Raw genomic sequence first — 22,633 nt, 5'->3', positions numbered from 1 at the left:
GATTGCAAATCAGGTGGAGATTTTCAATAGAAGTCTCTCACATAACCTCCCATTTGTGGGTCATGCTCTCTTTTCTAGCCAGTTGCCCCAGAATATTTCAGGTGGACAGGAACTCAGACTCTTCAAATTCCAAAAGTCATACACTCCCTGCAAATTGCAACTGCATTAGACCACTTGAAACCAGCAACTTGCACTTGAGTGTCTTCCTTTACAGCAAAACATCAGGAAGCAATTCATATCAAGGCTTCTGAGAAGCCTGATCCTTCTTCCAGGCATTTCAATTTGCAGAGACACACTTTGATGCCACTGCTACTCCCTATGTCTTCCTCAATCTGCTCCTTTTATTTGGATGCAGGGCGCTGCGTGCAAAAAGAGGAGCACCTACTAATGTCCCTGCCAAGTGTCTCATCAACCACAGAGAACTAATCCAAATACAACAAAAGGGGGATTCTTGACCTAGGCCAAAGTTTCTCATACAGTAAACAAAGCCAAGGCCTGACTGTAGGACACCGACGATGGCAAGGGCATTGGAATTGTTCACAAGCCTCTTTCTGACCTCCATGAGACCTGGCTGACACAAGGTGCCAGACCTCATTTCCGATGACAGTTGCGGTGCTGAGTTTTCACTCATTTTGTTCAGCTTTTCCAAGGAATGTTTGACTGAGAATCATCATCGATCCAGTCAGACCTAACTGCCTTGCACAAAGAGGAACAGGTATTCTGTCCTGCCCATGTTTTGGGAAGTACAGAGTACTGCATGATATTCCCCATTCATTATCGGGGAGCAATGGGCCCTAGCTCCAGATGTGGGAGCTTGGATACACCAAATATATGCTCCAGGTACCTAAGGCACAGGATGTCTGTGTGTCTGCTCCAGCGACATCCAACAACACCTGAGCAACTTGAGTTCTTCGGGCAAATAATCATTTCCTTACCTATGCTGTCTAGAGCCTTCGAGCAAGTCAGTATCCACAAAATCTTCACTGGAAGATCTGTTGTGTGCAGTCAGTCATCCTTCAATGCTGTTGGTCCAATTTGTCTGGATGTCAACCCTGGCCCGTTCTGGGTGAGGAATGTGACCCTGGGAATACAAAATAGAAGACACACCTTAATTAGAGTAGGACATGAGGAAACAAGGATAGATGTTGGGCTTAGTGTCTATTTTGGCATGCTCAGACCAGTTAGGCGCCCTCATCATTCCTGCACTTGCCAATGCCACATTCTTGCCCTTTCCAACCAGGACAGTTTTGCTTTCAGGGCTTGCCTCAGGAAAGAACATGCTCCTTTCTATCAAGTACTAACTGGCTCCTTGCCTATCTCAAGGTACATTGAGGATCATAACTCATCTACTCTTGAAACACACAACACATACCAGGAGGTCTAACCTAACAACATCCTCCACCAGAGCCCAATACAATCTTCACAAGAAACACAGGGCCCTTCTCAAAAGACCAATCGAGACCAAGGTACTAACAAGGACCATCAGTGGTCCATATGTATGTCCCAAAAATAATGAAGAAAGGTCTGGCCAGGTTGAAAGGTAATGTCTTACCTCCTTCAATATCTAGGACTATATTTGAATATCAACAAAATGGCTGCTACGTTATCATTTCAAAAATCTAGCTTCATACCATGAGCATCAAGAAAACTACACTAAAACTTAGGCTGATAACATGAGTATTACAATGGGCCTCGAAACATCACACTCATCTCCATGACAAATCTCTCTCTCTCTCTCTCTCTCTCTCTCTGTCTCTCTCTGTCTCTCTCTCTCTCTCTTTCTCTCTCTCTCTCTCTCTCTCTCTCTCTCTCTCTCTCATCAATCCATATTTCTATCACTCCTGACTCTCCCTCTGTTCCCCTATTTCCTCATTATTTTCTTGGACATTGTGTTGCTACTTCCTCTAACATTCTTCTATTTATTTTTTGCCGGTTGGGAACATTTGCTCTATTTGAAATATGCTTGTGGGTCAAGCATCAATGTCTCAACACTCCTAGAAATGGGTCAATCAAATACACCAAGCTGACAACATTCGGGCATAAGACTAGGTCAGAAATTCTTCCAAGCTATTATTCACCTTCAAAAATTCAACTAACTGCTAAAAATGCAGCCTTCATCCCAAATCCTATGGTCCCATGGAAAATGACCAGGAGTATGAAACTCAAGCTTGATTTGCAAGACACCAGGTTCCCTTTGAGGACACATTTCTTTGCACAGCTTGACAGTAATTTAACCTCATATAGAAAAGGGAAACCCCTAAAATCTCAGAAAGCAAGAGTTCTAGAATAACTGTGTCTTCAGTTTTCATGGACACCCTAAATGTCAGTTTGTTTTAAACCTGGATATGCAAACAACCCAGTGCCCTTCACAATTTGATATTTGCTTGCTAGGAGGCCCAGAAAAATGCACAAACCTTCCAAAGGATATCCCTACCAAAACATTCTAAACTACTCCATCTTCAGAAGCAGGCATTCCTTAAAACTAACCACACACCTGCTTCAGACACAGGTTGGCAAATCCCATGTCTCTATTTGAGTCCTTCAAAGCACCATGTATCCTGGGACACATTTAAGATTGCAAATCATATGGAGATTTTCAAATGATGTCTCTCACATAACCTCCCATTTCTGGGTCACGCTCTCTTTCCTAGCCAGTCCCCCCAGAATATTTCAGGTGGACAGGAACTCAGACTCTTCAAATTCCAAAAGTCAGACTCTCCCTGCAAATTGCAACTGCATTAGGCCACTTGAAACCAGCAACTTGCACTTGAGTGTCTTCCATTACAGCAATTCATATCAAGGGTTCTCAGAAGGCTTATCCTTCTATCGTGCATTTCAATGTGCAGAGACACACTTTGATGCGACTGCTACTCCTACATCTGCCTCACACTGCACCTTATATTGGGATGCAGGGCACTGCCTACAGAAACAGGAGTACCTACTAATGTCCCTGCCAAGTGTCTCATCAACCACAGAGAACTAATCCAAATACAACAAAAGGGGGATTCTTGACCTAGGCCAAAGTTTCTCATACAGTAAACAAAGCCAAGGCCTGACTGCAGGAGTCTGGCTAGACACCAAGGATGGCAAGGGCAATAGAATTGTTGGCTAGCCTGTTTCTGAAATGCATGAGACCTGGATGACACAAGGTGCCAGACCTCATTTCTGATGACAGTTGCAGTGCTGAGTTTTCACTCATTTTGTTCAGCTTTTCCAAGGAATGTTTCACTAGGAATCATCATTGATCCAGGCACACTGAACTGCCTTGCACAAAGAGGAACAGATACTCTGTACTACCCTTGCTTTGGGAAGTGCAAGGCACTGCACGATATTCCCCATCCATTAGCAGGGATCAATGGACCCTAGCTCCAGATGTGGGAGCTTGGATACACCAAATATATGCTCCAGGTACCTAAGGCACAGGATGTCTGTATGACAGCTCCAGCCACATCCAACAATACCTGAGCAACTTGAGTTCTTCGGGCAAATAATCATTTCCTTACCTATGCTGTCTAGAGCCTTCGAGCAAGTCAGTATCCACAAAATCTTCACTGGAAGATCTGTTGTGTGCAGTCAGCCATCCTTCAATGCTGTTGGTCCAATTTGTCTGGATGTCAACCCTGGCCCGTTCTGGGTGAGGAATGTGACCCTGGGAATACAAAATAGAACACACGCCTTAATTAGAGTAGGACATGAGGAAACAAGGATAGATGTTGGGCTTAGTGTCTATTTTGGCATGCTCAGACCAGTTAGGCGCCCTCATCATTCCTGCACTTGCCAATGCCACATTCTTGCCCTTTCCAACCAGGACAGTTTTGCTTTCAGGACTTGCCTCAGGAAAGAACACGCTCTTTTCTATCAAGTACTAACTGGCTCCTTGCTTATCTAAAGGTACATTGAGGATCATAACTCATTTTCCCTTGAGACACACAACACATACCAGGAGGTCTAACCTAACAACATCCTCCACCAGAGCCCAATACAAACTTCACAAGATACTCGGGGCACTTCTCAAAAGAGCAATCATGAACAAGGCACTAACAAGGACCATCAGTGGTCCATATGGGGGTCCCAAAAATAATGCAGAAAGGTCTTGCCAGGTTGAGGGGTATGTCTTACCTCCATCAATATCTAGGATTATATTTGAACATCAACAAAATGGCTGCTACGTTTATCATTTCAATAATCTTGCTTCATGCCATGAGGTTAAAGAAAATTACTCTAAAACTTAGGCTGATGACCGCAAGTATTGCAATGGGCCTTGAATCATCACACTCATCTCCAAGACAACACTCTCTCTCTCTCTCTCTCTCTCTCTCTCTCTCTCTCTCTCTCTCTCTCTTTCTCTCTCTCTCTCTCTCTCTTTCTCTCCCAATCAACCTATATTCCTATCACTCCTGACTCTCCCTTTATTTCCCTATCTCCCCACTATTTGTTTGGACTTTGTGTTGCTTATTCCTCATTCATTCTCCTATTTATTTTTGCTGTTTGGGAACATTTGCTCTATTTGGAAATATGTTTATAGAACAACAATGTCTCTACACTCCAAGAAACAGGTCAATCAACTACACCAAGCTGCCAACACACAGGCATAAGATTAAGGCAGACATTCTTTCAAGTTATTATGTACCTTGCACAATTCATCTAATGGTGACAAATGCAGCTCTGGTTCAAAACCTATTTTCCCAAGGGTAATGACCAGGTGTATGGATCTCAAGCTTGATTTGCAAGACACCATGTGTACCATTGACACATTTCTTTGCACACCCAGACTGTACTTTAACCTCATTTCGGAAAGAGAATCACCCAAAATCTCAGAGTTCTAAGATAACTGTTTCTTCAGTATTCATGGACACTCCTGAAATGTCAGTATGCTAGAACCTTGGATATTAGAACAACCCTCGGCCGTTCACAATTTGACATTCTCTTTCTAGGAGGCCCAGAAAAATGCACAAGCCTTCCAAAGTATATTGCTACCAAAACATTCTAAACTACTGCATCCACACAAGCAGACATTCCTCCAAACTACCCACACACCTGCTTAAGACAGAGGCACCACCATAGCTCAGAGCAGAGCACCTATTCTCAGGGAAGGCTGAAGAAAAACAGGGAAATAGTTATACCAGAGTACTGACACAGAGGCCTTCAGTGGGGCCAGGAAACTCCCAGAAACAGCAAGACAAGAAAACACCAGAGACAACCCAATGCCTAGAGGCAAGCACAGGAACCAAATCAACAGAAACTAAGACTACCGGCCATCATGAGAGCCCAGTTCTCCCACCAAAGAAAATACTGAATAACCAAACACACCAGAAAAGTAAAATTTAAAATCACAAATTTTGATAATTATGGAGGACTTTAAGAAAAACATAAAGAACTCTCTTAGAGAAATGCTGGAAATCACAAGTAGACAAGTAGAAGCCCTTAGAGAGGATACACAAAAATCACTGAATGAATTACTGGAAAATACAAGCAAACAAGTGAAGGAATTGAAAATGGAAATAGAAACAATAAAGAAAGCACAAAGGAGACAACCCTGGATATAGAAAAACAAAGGAAGAGACAAGGAGTCAAAGACACAAGCATAACCAACAGAAGACAAGAGATAGAAGAGAGAATCTCAGGGCAGAAGATACCAAAGAAAACATCGACACAACTGTCAAAGATAATTTAAAGGCAAAAAGCTCCTATCCCAAAACATAAAGGAAATCCAGGACACAATGAGAAGATCAAACCTAAAGATAATAGGTATAGAAGAAAGTGAAGACTCCCAACTTAAGGTGCCAGGAATATACTCAACAAAATTATAGAAGAAAACTTCCCTAACCTAAGGAAAGTGATGCCAATAAACATATAAGAAGCCTACAGAACTCTACATAGATTGGACCAGAAAAGAAACTCCTCCAGTCACATAATAGTTAAAGCAGCAAATGCACAAAACAAAGAAAGAATATTAAAAGCAGTAAGGGAAAAAGGTCAAGTGACATATAAAGGCAGACCTATAAGAATTGCACTAGACTTCTCACCAGAGACTATGAAAGCCAGAAGACCCTGGACAGATGTCATACATACCCTAAGAGAACACAAACGCCAGCCCACTTTACTGAAAACATTCAATTAACATAGATGGAGAAACCAAGGTATTCCATGACGAGACCAAATTTACACAATATTTTTTTACAAACCCAGCCCTACAAAGGATAATAGATGGAAAACTCCAACACAAGGAGAAAAACTACACTGTACAGAAAGAAAGAATATAATTTCCTAACAATGAAACCAAAAGAGAGACAAACAAACATGATTCCACCTCTAACAACAAAAATAATAGGAAGCAATAGTCACTATTCCTTAATATCTCTCAATATCAAGGAACTCAATTCCCCAATAAAAAGACATAGACTAACAGACTGGATATGTAAAGAGGACCCAGCATTTTGCTGCATGCACCTCAGAGACAAAGACAGAAACTACTTCAGAGTAAATGGCTAGAAAACAATTTTCTGAGCAAATGGCCCAAAGAAACAAGGTGGAGTTGCCATTCTAATAAAATTGACTTTCAACCAAGAGTCATTAAAAAAGGTAAAGAAGGACACTTCACATTCATAAAAGGAAAAATCCACCAAGATGAACTCTCAATCCTAAATATATATGCTCCAAATACAAGGGCACCTATGTTCATAAAAGAAACCTTTCTAAAGCTCAAAGTACACATTGCAAATCACACAATAATAGTAGAAGATTTCAATACCCCACTCTCATCACTGGACAGATTATGGAAACAGTAATCAAACAGAGATGTAGAGAAACTAACAGAAGTTATGAACCAATTGGATTTAACAGATATTTATAGAACATTCCATCCTAAAACAAAAGGATATTCCTTCTTCTCAGCACCTCATGGAATCTTCTCCAAAATTGACCACATAATCAGTCATAAAACGGGCCTCAACAGATACAGGAAGATAGAAATAATCCCATGCATTCTATCAGATCACCACAAACTAAGACTGGTCTTCAATAACAACAATAATGACAGAAAACCCACATATACATGGAAGTTGAACAATGCTCTACAATGCTCTACTCAATGATAACCTGATCAAGGAAGAAATAAAGAAAGAAATTAAAAACTGCTTAGAATTTAATGAAAATAAAGATATAACATTCCCAAACTTATGGGACACAATGAAAGCGGTACTAATAGGAAAACTCATAGCTCTGAGTGCCTGCAAAAAGAGACAGAAAAGAGGCTATGTAAGCAACTTGAAAGCACACGTTAAAGTTCTAGAGCAAAAAGAAACAAATAAATCCAAGAGGAGTAGAAGGCAGGAACTAATCAAACTCAGAGCTGAAATTAACCAAGTAGAAATGAAAAGTACTATACAAAGAATCAACAAAAGCAGGATCTGGTCTTTTGAGAAAATCAACAAGATAGATTAACCATTAGCCAGACTAACAAGAGGTCACAAAGAGTGTATCCAAATTAAGAAAATCAGAAATGAAAAGGGAGAGATAGCAACAAGATCTGAAGAAATTTAAAAAAAAAATCATCAGATCCTACTACAAAAAGCCTATATTCAACAAAACTGGAAAATCTGGAGGAAATGGACAATTTTCTAGACAGATACCAGGCACCAAAGTTAAATCAGGAAGAAATAAATCATCTAAGCAAGCCCATAACTCCTAAAGAAACAGAAGCAGTTATTAAAAGTCTCCCAACCAAAAAGAGCCCAAGTACAGATGGGTTCGGTGCAGAATTCAGACTTTCATAGAAGACCTCATACCAATACTGTCCAAACTATTCCACAAAATTGAAACAGACAGAGCACTACCAAATTCCTTCTATGAAGCCACAATTACTCTTATGCCAAAACCACGCAAAGACACAACAAAGAAAGAGAACTTCAAAACAATTTACCTTATGAATATTGATGCAAAAATACTCAACAAAATTCTTGCAAACTGAATCCAAGAACACATCAAAATTATCATCAATCATGATCAAGTAGGCTTCATCCCAGGAATGCAGAGATATTTTAATATATGAAAATCCATCAATGTAATACACTATATAAACAAACTCAAAGATAAGAACCACATGGTCATTTCATTAGAGGTTGAGAACGCATTTGAAAAAATTCAACATCCCTTCATGATAAAACTGTGGAAAGATCAGGAATTCAAGGCCCATATCTAAACATAGTAAAAGCAATATACAGCAAACCAGTAGCTAATATCAAACTAAATGGAGAGAAACTTGAAACAATCCTACTAAAATCAGGGATGAAACAAGGCTGCCCACTCTCTCCCTACTTATTCAGTATAGTACTTGAAGTCCTAGCCAGAGCAATCAGACAGAGAAAGGAGGTCAAAGGGATACAAATTGGAAGGGAAGAAATCAAAATATCACTATTTACAGAAGATATGATAGTGTACTTAAGCGACACCAAAAGTTCCACCAGAGAACTACTTAACCTGATAAACAATTTCAGCAAAGTGGCTGGGTATAAAATTAACTCAAATAAATCAGTAGCCTTCCTCTACACAAAAGAGAAACAAGACGAGAAAGAAATTAAGGAAATGACATCCTTCACAATAGTCCCAAATAAAATAAAATATCTTGGTGTGACTTTAACGAAGCAAGTGAAAGATCTTTATGAAAAGAACTTCAAATGTCTGAAAAAAGAAATTGAGGAAGATCTCAGAAGATGAAAATATCTTCCATGCTCATGGATTGGCAGGATTAATATAGTAAACATGGCAATTTTGCCAAATGCAATCTAGAGATACAATGCAATACCTATCAAAATTCCTACTCAATTCTATATAGAGACAGAAAGAGCAATTTGCAAATTCATTTGGAATAACAAAATGGATAGTGAAAACTATACTAAACAATAAAAGAACTTCTGGGGGAATCACCATCCCTGACTTCAACCAATATTACAGACCAACAGTGATAAAAACTGTATGGTATTGGTACAGAGACAGGCAGGTAGATCAGCGGAACAGAATTGAAGACCCAGAAATGAACCCACACACCTATAGCCACTTAATCTTTGACAAAGGAGCTAAAACCATGCAATGGAAGAAAGATAGCATTTTCAACAAATGGTGCTGGTTCATTTGGATGTCAGCATGTAGAAGAATGCAAATTGATTCATTCTGATCACCTTGTACAAAACTTAAGTCCAAGTGGATCAAGCACCTCCACATCCAACCAAATACAGTCAAACTAATAGAAGAAAAAGTGAGGAAGAGTCTCGAACACATGGGCACTGGGGAAAATTTCCTGAACAAAACACCAATGGCTTATGCTCTAAGATCAAGAATCAACAAATGGGACATCATAAAACTGCAAAGTTTTGTAAAGCAAAAAACATTGTCATAAGGACAAAACGGCAACCATCTGATTGGGAAAAGATCTTTACCAATCCTATTTCTGATAGAGGGCTAATATCAAAAATATTCAAAGAACTCAAGAAGTTGGACTCCAGAGAGCCAAATCACCTTATTAAAAATGGGGTACAGAGCTAAAGAAAACATTCTCAGGTGAGAATTATCGAACAGCCAAAAAGCTCCTAAAGAAATGTTCAACATCCTTAGTCATCATGGAAATGCAAATCAAATCAACCCGGAGATTCCACCTCACACCAGTCAGAATGGCTAAAATAAAAAACTCAGGTGACAGCAGATGCTGGCAAGAATGTGAAGAAAGAGGAACACTCCTCCATTGTTGGTGGGATTGCAGACTGGTACAACCATTCTAGAAATCAGTCTGGAGGTTCATCAGAAAATTGGACATTACACTACCTGAGGAACCACCTATACCACTCTTGTGCATGTACCCAAAAAATGACCCAATGTATAACAAAGACACATGCTCCACTCTGTTTATAGCAGCCTTATTTATAATAGCCAGAAGCTGGAAAGAACCCAGATGCCCTTCAACAGAGGAATGGATTCAAAAAATGTGGTACATCTACATAATGGAGTACTACTCAGCTATCAAAAAAATGACTTCATGAAATTCATAGGCAAATTGAAGGAACTAGAAAATATCATCCTGAGTGAGGTTACTCAATCACAAAAAAACACACTTGATATGCACTCATTGATAAGTGGATATTAGCTAAATAGCTCAAATTACCCAAGATGCAATGTACAGACCAAAGGAAGTTCAAGAAGAAGGACGACCAAGATGCAGAGGCCCCCACTCCTTCTTAAAAGTGGGAAAATATTCATAGGAGGGGATATGGAAACAAAGTTTAGAGAAGCAACTCAAGGAATGGCGATTCAGAGCCTGACACACATGTGGCCCATATATATATATATATATATATATATATATATATATATATATATATATATATATATATATATGCAGCCACCAAAACTAGTTAAGACTGATGAAGCTGAAAAGGGACTGGATATAGATTTCTCCTGAGAGACACATCCAGAGCATGTCCAATACAGAAGTCAATGCTAGCAGCCAATCACTGAACTGAGAATAGGACGCCCTTGGGAGGAATTAGAGGAATTATTGAAAGAGTTGAAGGAGCTTGCAACCCCATAAAAACAACCCTGTCAACCAACCAGAGCTTCCAGGGACTAAACCACTAACAAAAGACTATACATGGACTAACCCAGGGCTTCAACTGTATGTGTAGCAGAGAATAGCCTTGTTAGGGCACCAGTGGAAGGGAAAGCCCTTGGTCTTGCCAACTTTGAACCCCCAGTGCAGGGGAATATGGGGGATGTATAAGGGGAATACACATATGGGGGTGGGGAAGGGAAGGGAATGGTGGCTTATGTACAGGAAAACGGGAAGGGGAATAACCTTGGAAATGTAAGTAAAGAAATGTATAATAAAAATGTAAAAAAATAAGCAAGACAAAGGTATCTATGCTTGAGTCTTAATTAGATGGGGAACAAAATAATAATGGGAAATAGAGGGAGGGACAGAGGGAGGGAGGGGGAGGGAGAGGGGGAAGGATTGAGGGAAGAAAAGAGGGAGAAAGGAAAGATGGGATCTATGTGGAGTGTCAAGGGGAGAGAAATGGAGTGCAGGATCAGAATCTGATGTGGGAGGAGACCAAGGGCGAAGTACTAAGTGTCAAGAAATTGAATGGCGGTATAGATAAATTGAGGATAAGGAACTGAGTGAAGGTAGTCACTAGCAAGTCCCAGATGCCAGGAAAGCAGGATGTTCTCTGGACCCAATTGGAATGACAGTAGCTGAAATACCCAACAAAGGAGAGATAGATTTTCTAGAGACTGTGTCCAGTAGATAGGCATGACTCCTGTTTGAGTCCCACCCACCCTTCTCAAGAATTTAATACAGAATTGTTCCTATCTAAGGGAAATACAGGGACAAAGAGTGGAGCACAATGTGAAGAAAAGGCCATCCAGACACCACCCTACCTAGGGATCCATCTTATCTATAGACATCAAACCCAGACACTGTTGTTGATGCCAAAAGTGCTTGCTGGCAGGAGCCTGGTATAGCTATCCCCTAAGAGGCTGTACCATAACCTGACCAACACAGATGCAGATTATCACAGCTAACCAATGTATTGAGCATGGGGACCCCAATAGAAGAGTTAGAGGAAGGACTGAAGGAGCTTAAGAGGATTGCAAGTCCATAGGAAGAACAAAATATCAACCAACCACCTCCCCTCCCCGCAGAGTTCCCAGGGACTATCCCACCCACCAAAGAGGACCCATGTTTCCAGCTGAATATTTAGCAGAGGTTTGCCTTATCTGGCATCAATGAGAAGGCCTTTGGTCTTGTGGAGGCTCGATGACCCAATATATGGAGATGCTAGGGCATTGAGGCCGGACTGGGAGGGTGGGTGTAGGAGTATCCTCATAGAGGCAGAGAGAGAGGAATGGGATAGGGATTTTGTGGAGAGAAAACTGGGAATGGGGGCAACATTTGAAATGTAAATAAATAAAATAACCAATAAAAAAATCTAAAAATAAATGAGGACATCATGACATTTGCAGACAAATGGATAGAACTAGGAAATATCCTGTGTGACATAACCCAGACCCAAAGGACATGTGTGGTATATACTCAGTGATAAGTGAATATTAGCCAACAAGTACAAAATACCAATCATACAATCTATAGATCATACGAATTTAAACAATAAATATAAGACTCAAGTAAGGATATTTCATTCCCATTTAAAATGGGAACAAAATAATCTTGAAAGGCAGAGAGAACAAGGAACCTGGGTGGAAGAATGTTACTAGAAGGTCAAAATGGATATGATCAGGTATAGGGGAGACAAGAGAGAAGCCTACAGGGTCAGGAGACTGAATAAAAACATGCAGCTGTGGAGGGAGGGATATGAGAGAAATCTATAAAAAACACCCCAGAAATTTGGAATACGAGATGCTCCCTGGATTAATGGGGATGACCTTAATTGAAATGTCTAATGGTGGAGAGAGGAAACCTCAAGAGACTACCTCCAATAGAAAGATAGGGCCCTGGTGGAAGATTGGGGTCACCAACCTACCTTCAACATTTTTGACAAAATATTGTTCCTGTCTAAAAAAAATGCAGGGGCAAAGTTGGAGCAGAGAATGAAGGAAAGTACATCCAGTGACTGGCCCAACTTAGGATCCACCCATGGGCCCCCACCAAACCCTTTTACTGATACCATTTTTGGGCTTGCAGACAGGAGCCTACCATGGCAGTCCTCTGAGAGGCCCTCCCAGCAGCTGACTGAGATAGAAGCAGATACTTACAGCCAACAATTGGACTGAGGGAGGGGAGTGCTGTGGAAAAGTTAAGGAAAGAACTGAAGGAGCTAAAGCAGATGATAACCCCATAGAAAGACCAACAGTATCAACAACCCACACCCCTGGAATATCTCAGAGACTGAATTATCAACCAAAGAGCATACATGGGCTGGTCCATGACCCCTGGCACATATGTTGCAGAGGGCTGCCTTATCTGGGAAAGGATGGGCCTAATCCTGCAGGGATCTGTAGCACCAAGAGAGGGGAATGGGACAGGGGTTGATGTGTGGGGTAAGTTGGGGGTTGATAATGAAGGCTGGGAAGAGCATCCTCTCAGAGGTCACAGGGAGGGGAATGAAGTGGATATCTTTGGGAAGGGGGACAGTAAATATATAAAATAATTTTTAAAATTTTAATAGAAAAAGAAAAACAACCTAAATTTCTGAAAGAAATAAAAATAAATAATAAAATACAATAAAATGCCTTTATTTTTTGTAACTATGAGATGGACATGAACCAGGAGAGGTACTTTGGTACTGTGGATATGAGAATGTTTCCAAGATGTTCACACCTTTTCCATTCACCATGAGGCCTGGATTAATGTCCAGCTTTTCTCAGGGACATCTTCCCACACAAACAGATCCATACAAGTGTAGATATTTTCAGAAGTGTCATACACTTATTTTATACAGAGTTCAACTGGGCCCATGTTTCTACCTGGGTCCTCAAACTGCCATAAGATCTATTGAACAAGATTGGACATCTCATACCCTAAAGTTTAGAAAAATCAAGAAAAAAAAGAAAAGCAATGTGAACAAAAAACATAATAAAATAAACAAGAACTAATAATTATCCAAATAAACAAAAACAAACAAACCAACAAACCAAAAACCAACCGGCCTGTTCATTTTAGATTTGATAATCACTTGAACCAAGTAAATTCCCAATGAGTAAATGTGTGGGATTTTCACATTCTTTTCTACATACACTGAACCGATTAGAAGAGAATGTAGAGGGGGTAATCTTGAATTAATAAGTATAGAAAATATCTTCATGAAGAAAATACCTATATCGTAGGTTCTATGATCAACCTAGAAAAAAATCATACTGGTTAGTGTAACTTAAATCCAGAAATACAAACAGTATGTACTCCCTCAGAAGTGAATATGTTTGGTAAAATAAAAGACAATACTGCTATAGTCCATAGACCTTGAGAGCCTAGGTAATATTAAGGTACTGAGGGGTCAATGCAAGAATCTTCATGGAAAGGTGAAATAGAATTGATTTGCAGATGTTTCACTCCTTCTTTAAAAGGGGAATCAGAATACCCTTGGCAGGGAATAGTGAGGCAAATATTAAAACAGAGGCAGAAGGAACACCCATTCAGAGCCTGCCCCACATGTGGCCCATACATACACAGCCACCGAATTAGACAAGATGGATGAAGCAAAGAAGTGAAGGCCGACAGGACTGGATGTAGGTCTCTCCTGAGAGACACAACCAGAATACAGCAAATACAGAGGCGAATGCCAGCAGCAAACCACTGAACTGAGAACAGGACACCCATTGAAGGAATCAGAGAAAGGACTGGAAGAGCTTAAAGGGGCTCAAGACCCTATATGAACAACAGTGCCAACCAACCAGAGCTTCCAGGGACTAAGCCACTACCCAAAGACTATACATGGACTGACCCTGGACTCTGACCACATAGGTAGCAATGAATAGCCTAGTAAGAGCACCAGTGGAAGGGGAAGCCCTTGGTCCTGCTTAGGTTGAACCCCCAGTGAACGTGAGTGTTGGGGGAGGGCGGTAATGGGGGGGGGATGGGGAGGGGAACACACAAAAAGAAGGGGGGGGGGAGGGATTAAGGGGATGTTGGCCCAGAAACTGGGAAAGGAAATAACATTCGAAATGTAAATAAGAAATACTCAAGTTAATAATAATAATAAAAAAAAGAATTGATTTCCAGGTGGATTCAGGGTGGGTGGAATTGGTAAGAGGAGGAATCAAGGTAAGGATGAGGGTATGAGAAAATTCTAGATGAAACAGCTTGAATTGGGGGCATTTCAAGGACAAGTTGGAAATGTAGTGCAATGGAAATGTCATGAAATCTATGAGCATAACATTAGCAAAAATATCTAGTAATGAGAGACACAGGGCCTGAACTGGCCATCTTCTGCACAAAATTAAGGCTTGAAGTTTAGTGATTGGGTAACCAACATGGTCACAACATTTTGAGCCTATAATTTACCCTGCCTCAAGAGTATGCTAAGACCAGTTACTAGCAGAAACAGGATCAAAGAGACCAGAGAGATTTCATGCAGCAACTTATAGGAGCAGATCTAGGGTATCACAATGAAACATTAGTTGGATCTTGAGGAGTCCTCCAGATAAAAAATGAAGGAAGCAGGAGGATCAGAGGACACACTAAGAGAATACACCCCATAGAATCAATTGACCAGGACTCATGGGACCTTGAGAGCTATCTCACCTAGGTTCTCTACTGTGTATCATGGCTCAGTAGATTTATAATCTTGTGGAAATCCTAAAAATGATAGCAGGAGCTATCCCTGACTCTTTTGCCTTCTTCTAAGACCTTTCCCCTTTACTGGGTTACCTTCCCAGCCTTGGTATGTGCCTGGCCTTAGTCAACCTTCTTATGCCATGTTTGGTTGATATCCTAAGGAAGCCTGTTATTTTTGTGGAAGGCAGAGGAGAATTTTTTGGAGAAGGGTTGAAGGAGGGGAATTCAGGGAATGAAGTGGAGAGGAAACTGGGTCAGGACAGAATATATAATAGAAAAATAAACAAGATCAAGTCCCTCAGGAAACACTGGTCGCTTAGTATTCTATTAAGAGAGATCTCATCTTAATTTCTACTTGTCAGGAGATAGAAATCAACACTGGCCATGTTCACTAATGAAACCATACCTTCATGAACATCTCTTCACACTACTTGGGCTTCTGGCATCTCATTTGCCATCATTGTATTCTAAATTATCTCCTATTTAAAGGGCAATGGTCAACCTGCTCAACAGCTTACTTTTACTTTCCCAACAGTAAGTAGCAGATTTTCTAGGTTACTTTGTCAACAACAACCTGCTCTTTCTGTCCCTGTTCTACTGCTTTGTATCTGTCCCCAACTCTTTCTCTCTCTCTGTCTGTATGTGTGTGTCTTGGTGTCTCTGTCTCTGTCTGTCTCTGTCTCTGTCTCTCTCTAATACTCTTACTGACATTGGAAAAGAATTGGTCAAGCATGCTTTAAACTACCAAAGGCCAAGAAACTTCCAGAAGATGCTGAAACACTCAACATTTTTATTACCACAAATGCCACGTTCAACCTCAAGGTCTTCTTAAAGATGCCAATAACATGTGGTAATGTCCAAGCCTATTCTTGAACCTATGGCAGCCTCTTTGCCATAGGGCTCATCTTTTAATGAACTCCTACAGAGTTCAGACATACCTTATAAACACACTCGCTCTCTTCCTAAGCAGGGCACATGGAAAACATCCTGATGGTCAACAGCACAGTCTGCCTATTCAGCGATAAGAGAAGTTACCTGTATCTAAAGAGACAACACTCACTCAGGCTTTAAGAATTCATGCAACATTGAAGGAGCTCGAGACCCCATATGTACAACAATGCCAAGCAACCAGAGCTTCCAGGGACTAAGCCACTACCTAAAGACTATACATGGACTGACCCTGGACTCTGACCTCATAGGTAGCAATGAATATCCTAGTAAGAGCACCAGTGGAAGGGGAAGTCCTGGTTCCTGCAAGACTGAACCCCAGTGAACTAGACTGTTGGGGGAGGAAGGGCAATGGGGGAGGGTGGGGAGGGGAACACCCATAACGAAGGGGAGGGGGAGGGGTTAGGGGGATGTTGGCCCAGAAACCGGGAAAGGGAATAACATTCGAAATGTAAATAAGAAATACTCAAGTTAATAAAAAAAAAAGAATTCATGCATCAGAGCAGACCTTAGGCACTAGTTCTGCATCCATTCCCACAACACCCAGAAGAAACCTATCACCTAGGTACTCTAACATGCTCAGGATCACAGGTGAGGGTGGCACAACAGCTGCTCCAACACCCAGCAAAATAGGGTCCCCCAAGATCCAGGAACACAAGAACCCTACCCAGCTAGCTGCAGAGTTCCCTTCTGGTCTAAACTTGTGCCCTGAGCAGGCCTAGGATGATGGTCCTGAAACAATTCCTACAACACCCAGAGGAAGCCTGTCACCCAGCTTCTCTAACATGCCTAAGATCACAGATGAGGAGCACACAACATCTGTCCCAACAACCAGAGTAACTGGGTTGCCTGAGATCCAGAGATGAAGGAAAGCTTACGCAGATAGTGGCACAGGTCCCTTCTGGTCTGAACTTCTACCCTGAGCAGACCTTCGAGACTGATTTTTTCATCCATTCCCACAAGCACCCCACCACTGAGAAAACCCATCACCCAGGTGCTCTAATACACCCAGGCTCAGAGGAACACAGGAAGACAGGGTCACAGGAGCACAGGTACACTTAAAAGCCAAGGATCACAGGAGCACAGGATCACAGAGAATGCTTAAATCCCAGCAGATCAGATACACACAGGAGCACTGGAGCTCTGACACATTTAACATAACAGTCGAGGCCACAACATCTTGCCCAAGATCCAGCATAACTAGAACCCACATAGAAACCAGGGAAACACAAGCCCCTGCCTACACAGAGGTATGGGTTCCTTCCAGCTTCTGTCTCTGCCCATAGCAAACTCAGGGCTCTGGTCTCTCCCCACCCACTCCTGCAACATGCAGAGAAAGGTTGACTCCCAGGAGCTCTGACACAACATGATTTCAGGAGCTTGGTCCCACCAGGACTTCAGTATCTCAGAGGCAGCTTGTCTCCCCGGAATTCTGACACACTCAGCATCCCAGAGTCACAGGACGACAGAACCACAGGCTAACAAAGACACCTGGACAATGAGGAGTTCTGACACAACCAGGATCATAAGAAGAACAAGCTCCAGTCAGAGACAGTTAGGGCAGGCACTAGAGATAACCAGATGGTGAGAGTCAAGTGCAAGACCATAAGCAGCTAAAAGCAAGACTAATTGGCATCAGCAGAACCCAGTACTCCCATTGCAGCAAGTCCTGGATACCCCATCATACCTGAAAAGCCACATTCAGAGTTAAAATGATATCTCATGATGACGATAGAGGACTTTAAGAAGGACATGAAAAATCCCCTACAGTAATACAGGAGAACATAAACAAACAGGCAAATGAATTGAACAAAACAATTCAGGATCAAAATGTAAATAAAAATAAAGAAATCATAAAAGAAGATAGCACTGGAGATAGAAAAGCTAAGGAAGAGATCAGAAAAAATAGATGCAAGAATCACCAACAGAATACAAGAGACAGGAGAGAGAATCTCAGCTGCAGAAGATAGCTTAGAAAACATTGACACAAGTGTCAAAGAAAATGTAAAGTGCAAAAAGGTCCTAACCCAAAACATCCAGGAAATCCAGGACACAATGAGAAGACCAAATCTAAGAATAATAGGTGTAGAAGAGAGTAAAGATTCCCAACTTAAATGGCCAGTAAATATCTTCAATAAAATTATAGAAGAAAACTCCCCTAACCTATAGAAAGAGATGCCCATGAACATACAAGAAGTCCATAGAACTTGAACTTGAAATAGACTGGACCAGAAATGAAATTTCTCCCATCATATTATAGTCAAAACCCCAAATACACAAAACAAACAAAGAGTTGTAAAAGCACTAAGGGAAAAAAGTCAAATAACATATAAAGGCAGACCTATCAGAATTACACCAGACTTCAACAGAGACCACGAAAGCTAGGAGATCCTGGACAGATGTCATTCAGAGCCTAAAATGCAAGCCCAGGCTATTATACCCAAAAAACTCTCAATTAACATAAACAAATAAACCAAAATATTCCATGGCAAAAAAATGCACAATATCTTTCCATATACCCATCACTACAAAGGATAATACATGGAAATCTCAAACACAAGGAAGGAAAGTACACCGTAGGAAAAGCAAGAAAGTAATCTTCTTGCAACAAGCCCAAAAGAAGATAGCTACACAAAAATAATTCCATCTCTAAAAACAAAAATAACAGGAAACAACAATCACTACTCCTTAATATCTCTTAATATCAATGGACTCAATTCCCCAATACAAAGACATTGAATAACAGACTAGATTAGAAAAACAAAAACAAAAACAAAAAAAACCAGCAGTTTGCTGCTTGCAGGAAATTCACATCAGTGACAGAAATTGTCTCAGAGTAAAAGGCTGGAAAAAAATTTCCAAGCAAATGGTTCAAAGAAACAAGATGGAGTAGCCATTTTAATATTGAATAAAATTGACCTTCAAACAAAATTTATTAAAAAGGATAAGGAAGTGCTCTTCACACTCATCAAAGGAAAAAATCCACCAAAATGAACTCTCAATTCTCAATATATATGCTTTAAATGAAAGGGCATCTACATTCATAAAAGAAACCTTATTGAAGCTCAACGTATACACTGTACCACACGAAATAATAGTGGGAGACTTCAACCCCACTTTCATCAATGGACAGATCATAGAAACATACTGAGCAGAGACACAGTGAAACTAACAGAAGTTATGAACCAAATGCATTTGACAGATATCAATAGGACATTTTATCTTAGTATCACAAGGTACCTTCTCCAAAACTGACCGTAACAGTGGTCACAAAACAGGCTTCAACAAATACAGGAAGATTGAAATAATTCTATACATCTTATTAGATCAAATGGAATATAGCTGGTTTTCAATAACAAAAACAACAGAAAAGCTGAACAATGTTATACTTAATGATAACTTGGTCAAGGAAGAATTAAAGAAAGAAATTCAAGACTTTTTAGAATTTAATGAAAATGAAGGCACAACATAGCTAAACTTATGGGATACAATGAAAGGTGTGCTAAGAGGAAAACTCATAGCTCTGAGTGTCTCCAAAATGAAATTAGAGAAATCATACATTAGCATCTTGAAACCACACCTAAAAGTTCTAGAACAAAAAGAAGCAAACATATTCAGGAGGAGTAAAAGGCAGGAAATAATCAAACTCAGGACTGAAATCAATCAAGTAGAAACAAAAATATTATACAAAGAATGAAGAAAACCAGGATATGCTCTTTGAGAAAATCAGTAACATTGATAATCCCTTAGCCAGACTAAACAGAGGGCAGAGGTACAGTATCCAAATAAATAAAATCAGAATTGAAAAGGGAGACATAACAACAGAAACTGAGGAAATTAAAAAAAAAGCACCAAATCCTACTACAAAATCCTATACTCAGCAAAACTGGAAAATTTGGATGAAATGCACAATTTCTTAGACAGGTATCAGGTACCACAGTGAAATCAGGATCAGATATACCATCTAAACTGTCACATAGAAGCAGTCATTAAAGTCTTCCCCCCCAAAACAAACAAACAAACAAACAAACAAAAAACAAAAACAAAAAAAAAACCAGGACCAGAGGGATTTACAGAATTCTTTCACACCTTCGAAGAAGACCTAATAACGACACTCTTCAAACTATTCCACAAAATAGAAACTGAAGGAACATTACCCAATTCATTCTATGAAGTCACAATTACACTTATACCTAAACTACAAGACACAACAAAGAGAACTTCAGACCAATCCCACCTATGAACATTGATACAAAAATACTCAGGAAAATTCTTGCAAGCCAAATCCAAAAACAAATAAAAATGATCATCCATTATGATCAAGTACACTTCATCCAGGGATGCAGGGATGATTCAATATACAGAAATCCATCAACTTAATACACTATATAAACAAACTCAAAATAAACCCACATAATAATCTTAGTAGATGCTGAGAAAACATTTGAAAAAACTCAATACCCCTTCATGATTAACATCTTTGATTAATCAGGTATTCAAGGCCCATACCTAAACATAGTAAAAAGCAATATACAGCAAACCAGTAGCCAACATCAAACTTAACAGAGAAAAACTTGAAGCAATCCCACAAAAATCAGGGACTGCTTTTTTAAGGCTTCTCACTCTCTCCCTACCTATTCAATATAGTATTTGAAGCCCTAACTACAGCAGTTAGACAACATAAAGAGATCAAAGCAATACAAATTGGAAAGGAAGAAATCAAAATATCACTACTTGCAAATGATATGATAGTATATTTAAGTGACCCCAAAAATTTCCCAAAGAATTCCAAAACATGATAAATAACTTCAGCAAAGTGACTGGATATAAACTCATTAAGAAAAAAACCAGTAGCCTTCCTCTATTCAAAGGATAAACAAGCTGAGAAGGAAATTAGAGAAGTGACACCCTTTATAATATTCACAAGTTGTATAAAATACCTTGGGGTGACCCTAATCAAACAAGTGAAAAATTTGTATGACAATAACATCAAGTTTCTGAAGAAATATCTCAAAGAAGATATCTGAAAATGAAAAGATCCCCCATGCTCCTGGATTGGCAGGATTAGTATTGTAAAAATGAACATCTTGCCAGAACCAATCTACAGATTCAGTGCAATCTCCATCAAAATTCCAACTGAATTCTTCTTAGAGTTGAAAAGAGCAATTTACAAATTCATTTGGAAAAATAAAGAACACAGGATAAAGAAAACTATTCTCAACAACAATAATAATTTAAAAAACTGCTTGGGGAATCACCATGCCGAACCTCAAGCTGAATCACAGAGCAATTATGAGAAAAATTGTATGGTAGTGGTAAAGAGACAGGACAGTAAATCAAAGGAATCAAATTGAAGACACAGAAATGAACCTACACACCTATGACCCTTGATCTTTGACAAAGGAGCTAAAACCATTCAGGGGGGGAAAGACAGCACTTTCAACAGATGGTATTGGTTCAACAGGCAGGCAGCATGTAGAAGAATGCCAATTGATCCATTTTATATCACCCTGTACAAAGAAAGCTCAAGTCCAAGTGGATGAAGGATGTCCACATAAAACCCAATACACTGAAACTAATAGAAGAGAAAGTGGGAAAGAGCCTCAAACTCCTAGGTACAGGGTAAATTTTCCTTAACAGAAAACCAATAGCATATGCTGTAAGAACAAGAATTGACAAACTGGACCTCATAAAACTGAAAGTTTCTGTAAGATAAAGGACACTGTCACTAGGACAAAATGACAATCAACAGATTGTGAAAATATCTTTACCATTTCTACATATGATAAAGGGCTAATAGCTAACATTGACAAAGAACTCAGGAGGTTAGATTCCAGAGAATCAAATAACCCTATTAAAAATGGGGGACAGAGCTCAACAAGGATTTCTCAACTGAAGAATATTGAAGGGCCATGAAGCACCTAAAGAAATGTTCAACATCCTTAGTCATCAGGGAAATGAAAGTCAAAACAACCCTGAGATTCTACCTCATACCATTCAGATTGGCTAAGATAAAAAAAAAAAACCCTCAGGTGACAACAGATGCTGGTGAGGATGTGGAGAAAAAGGAAATCAGTTTGGGGGTTCCTCAGAAAGTGAGACATAGTGCTAACTGAGGAACTAGTTTTACCACTCCTGGGTACATACCCAAAAGATGCTCCAACATATAATAAGGACACATGCTCCACTGTGTTAATAGCAGCCTTATTTATAATAGTCAGATGCTGAAAAGAACCTAGATGTCCTTCAACAGAGGAAGAGATACAGAAAATGTGGTAAATTTACACAATGGAATACTATTCAGCTATTAAAAACAATGCCTTCATCAAATTCTTAGACATGTAGCTGGAACTAGAAAATATCATCCTGAGTGAGGCATCCCAATCACAAAAGAACACACATGGT

At 40.0% G+C, this 22,633-nt stretch overlaps 2 non-coding genes across 2 annotated transcripts; both read right to left on the bottom strand.

The window, feature by feature from the left end:
- Window positions 1-586: 586 nt before the first annotated feature.
- On the bottom strand, window positions 587-680 carry LOC116894941. The gene has a single exon (XR_004387139.1). It is a non-coding gene; the product is annotated as a small nucleolar RNA SNORD116 (small nucleolar RNA).
- Window positions 681-3,154: 2,474 nt separating this feature from the next.
- Window positions 3,155-3,248, bottom strand: LOC116894943. Its single transcript, XR_004387140.1, has one exon. It is a non-coding gene; the product is annotated as a small nucleolar RNA SNORD116 (small nucleolar RNA).
- Window positions 3,249-22,633: the final 19,385 nt, after the last annotated feature.

This window comes from Rattus rattus, chromosome 2 (assembly GCF_011064425.1).
Source record: "Rattus rattus isolate New Zealand chromosome 2, Rrattus_CSIRO_v1, whole genome shotgun sequence".
Taxonomy (NCBI): Eukaryota; Metazoa; Chordata; class Mammalia; order Rodentia; family Muridae; genus Rattus; species Rattus rattus.
This window is presented reverse-complemented; position numbering and strand designations above follow the sequence as displayed.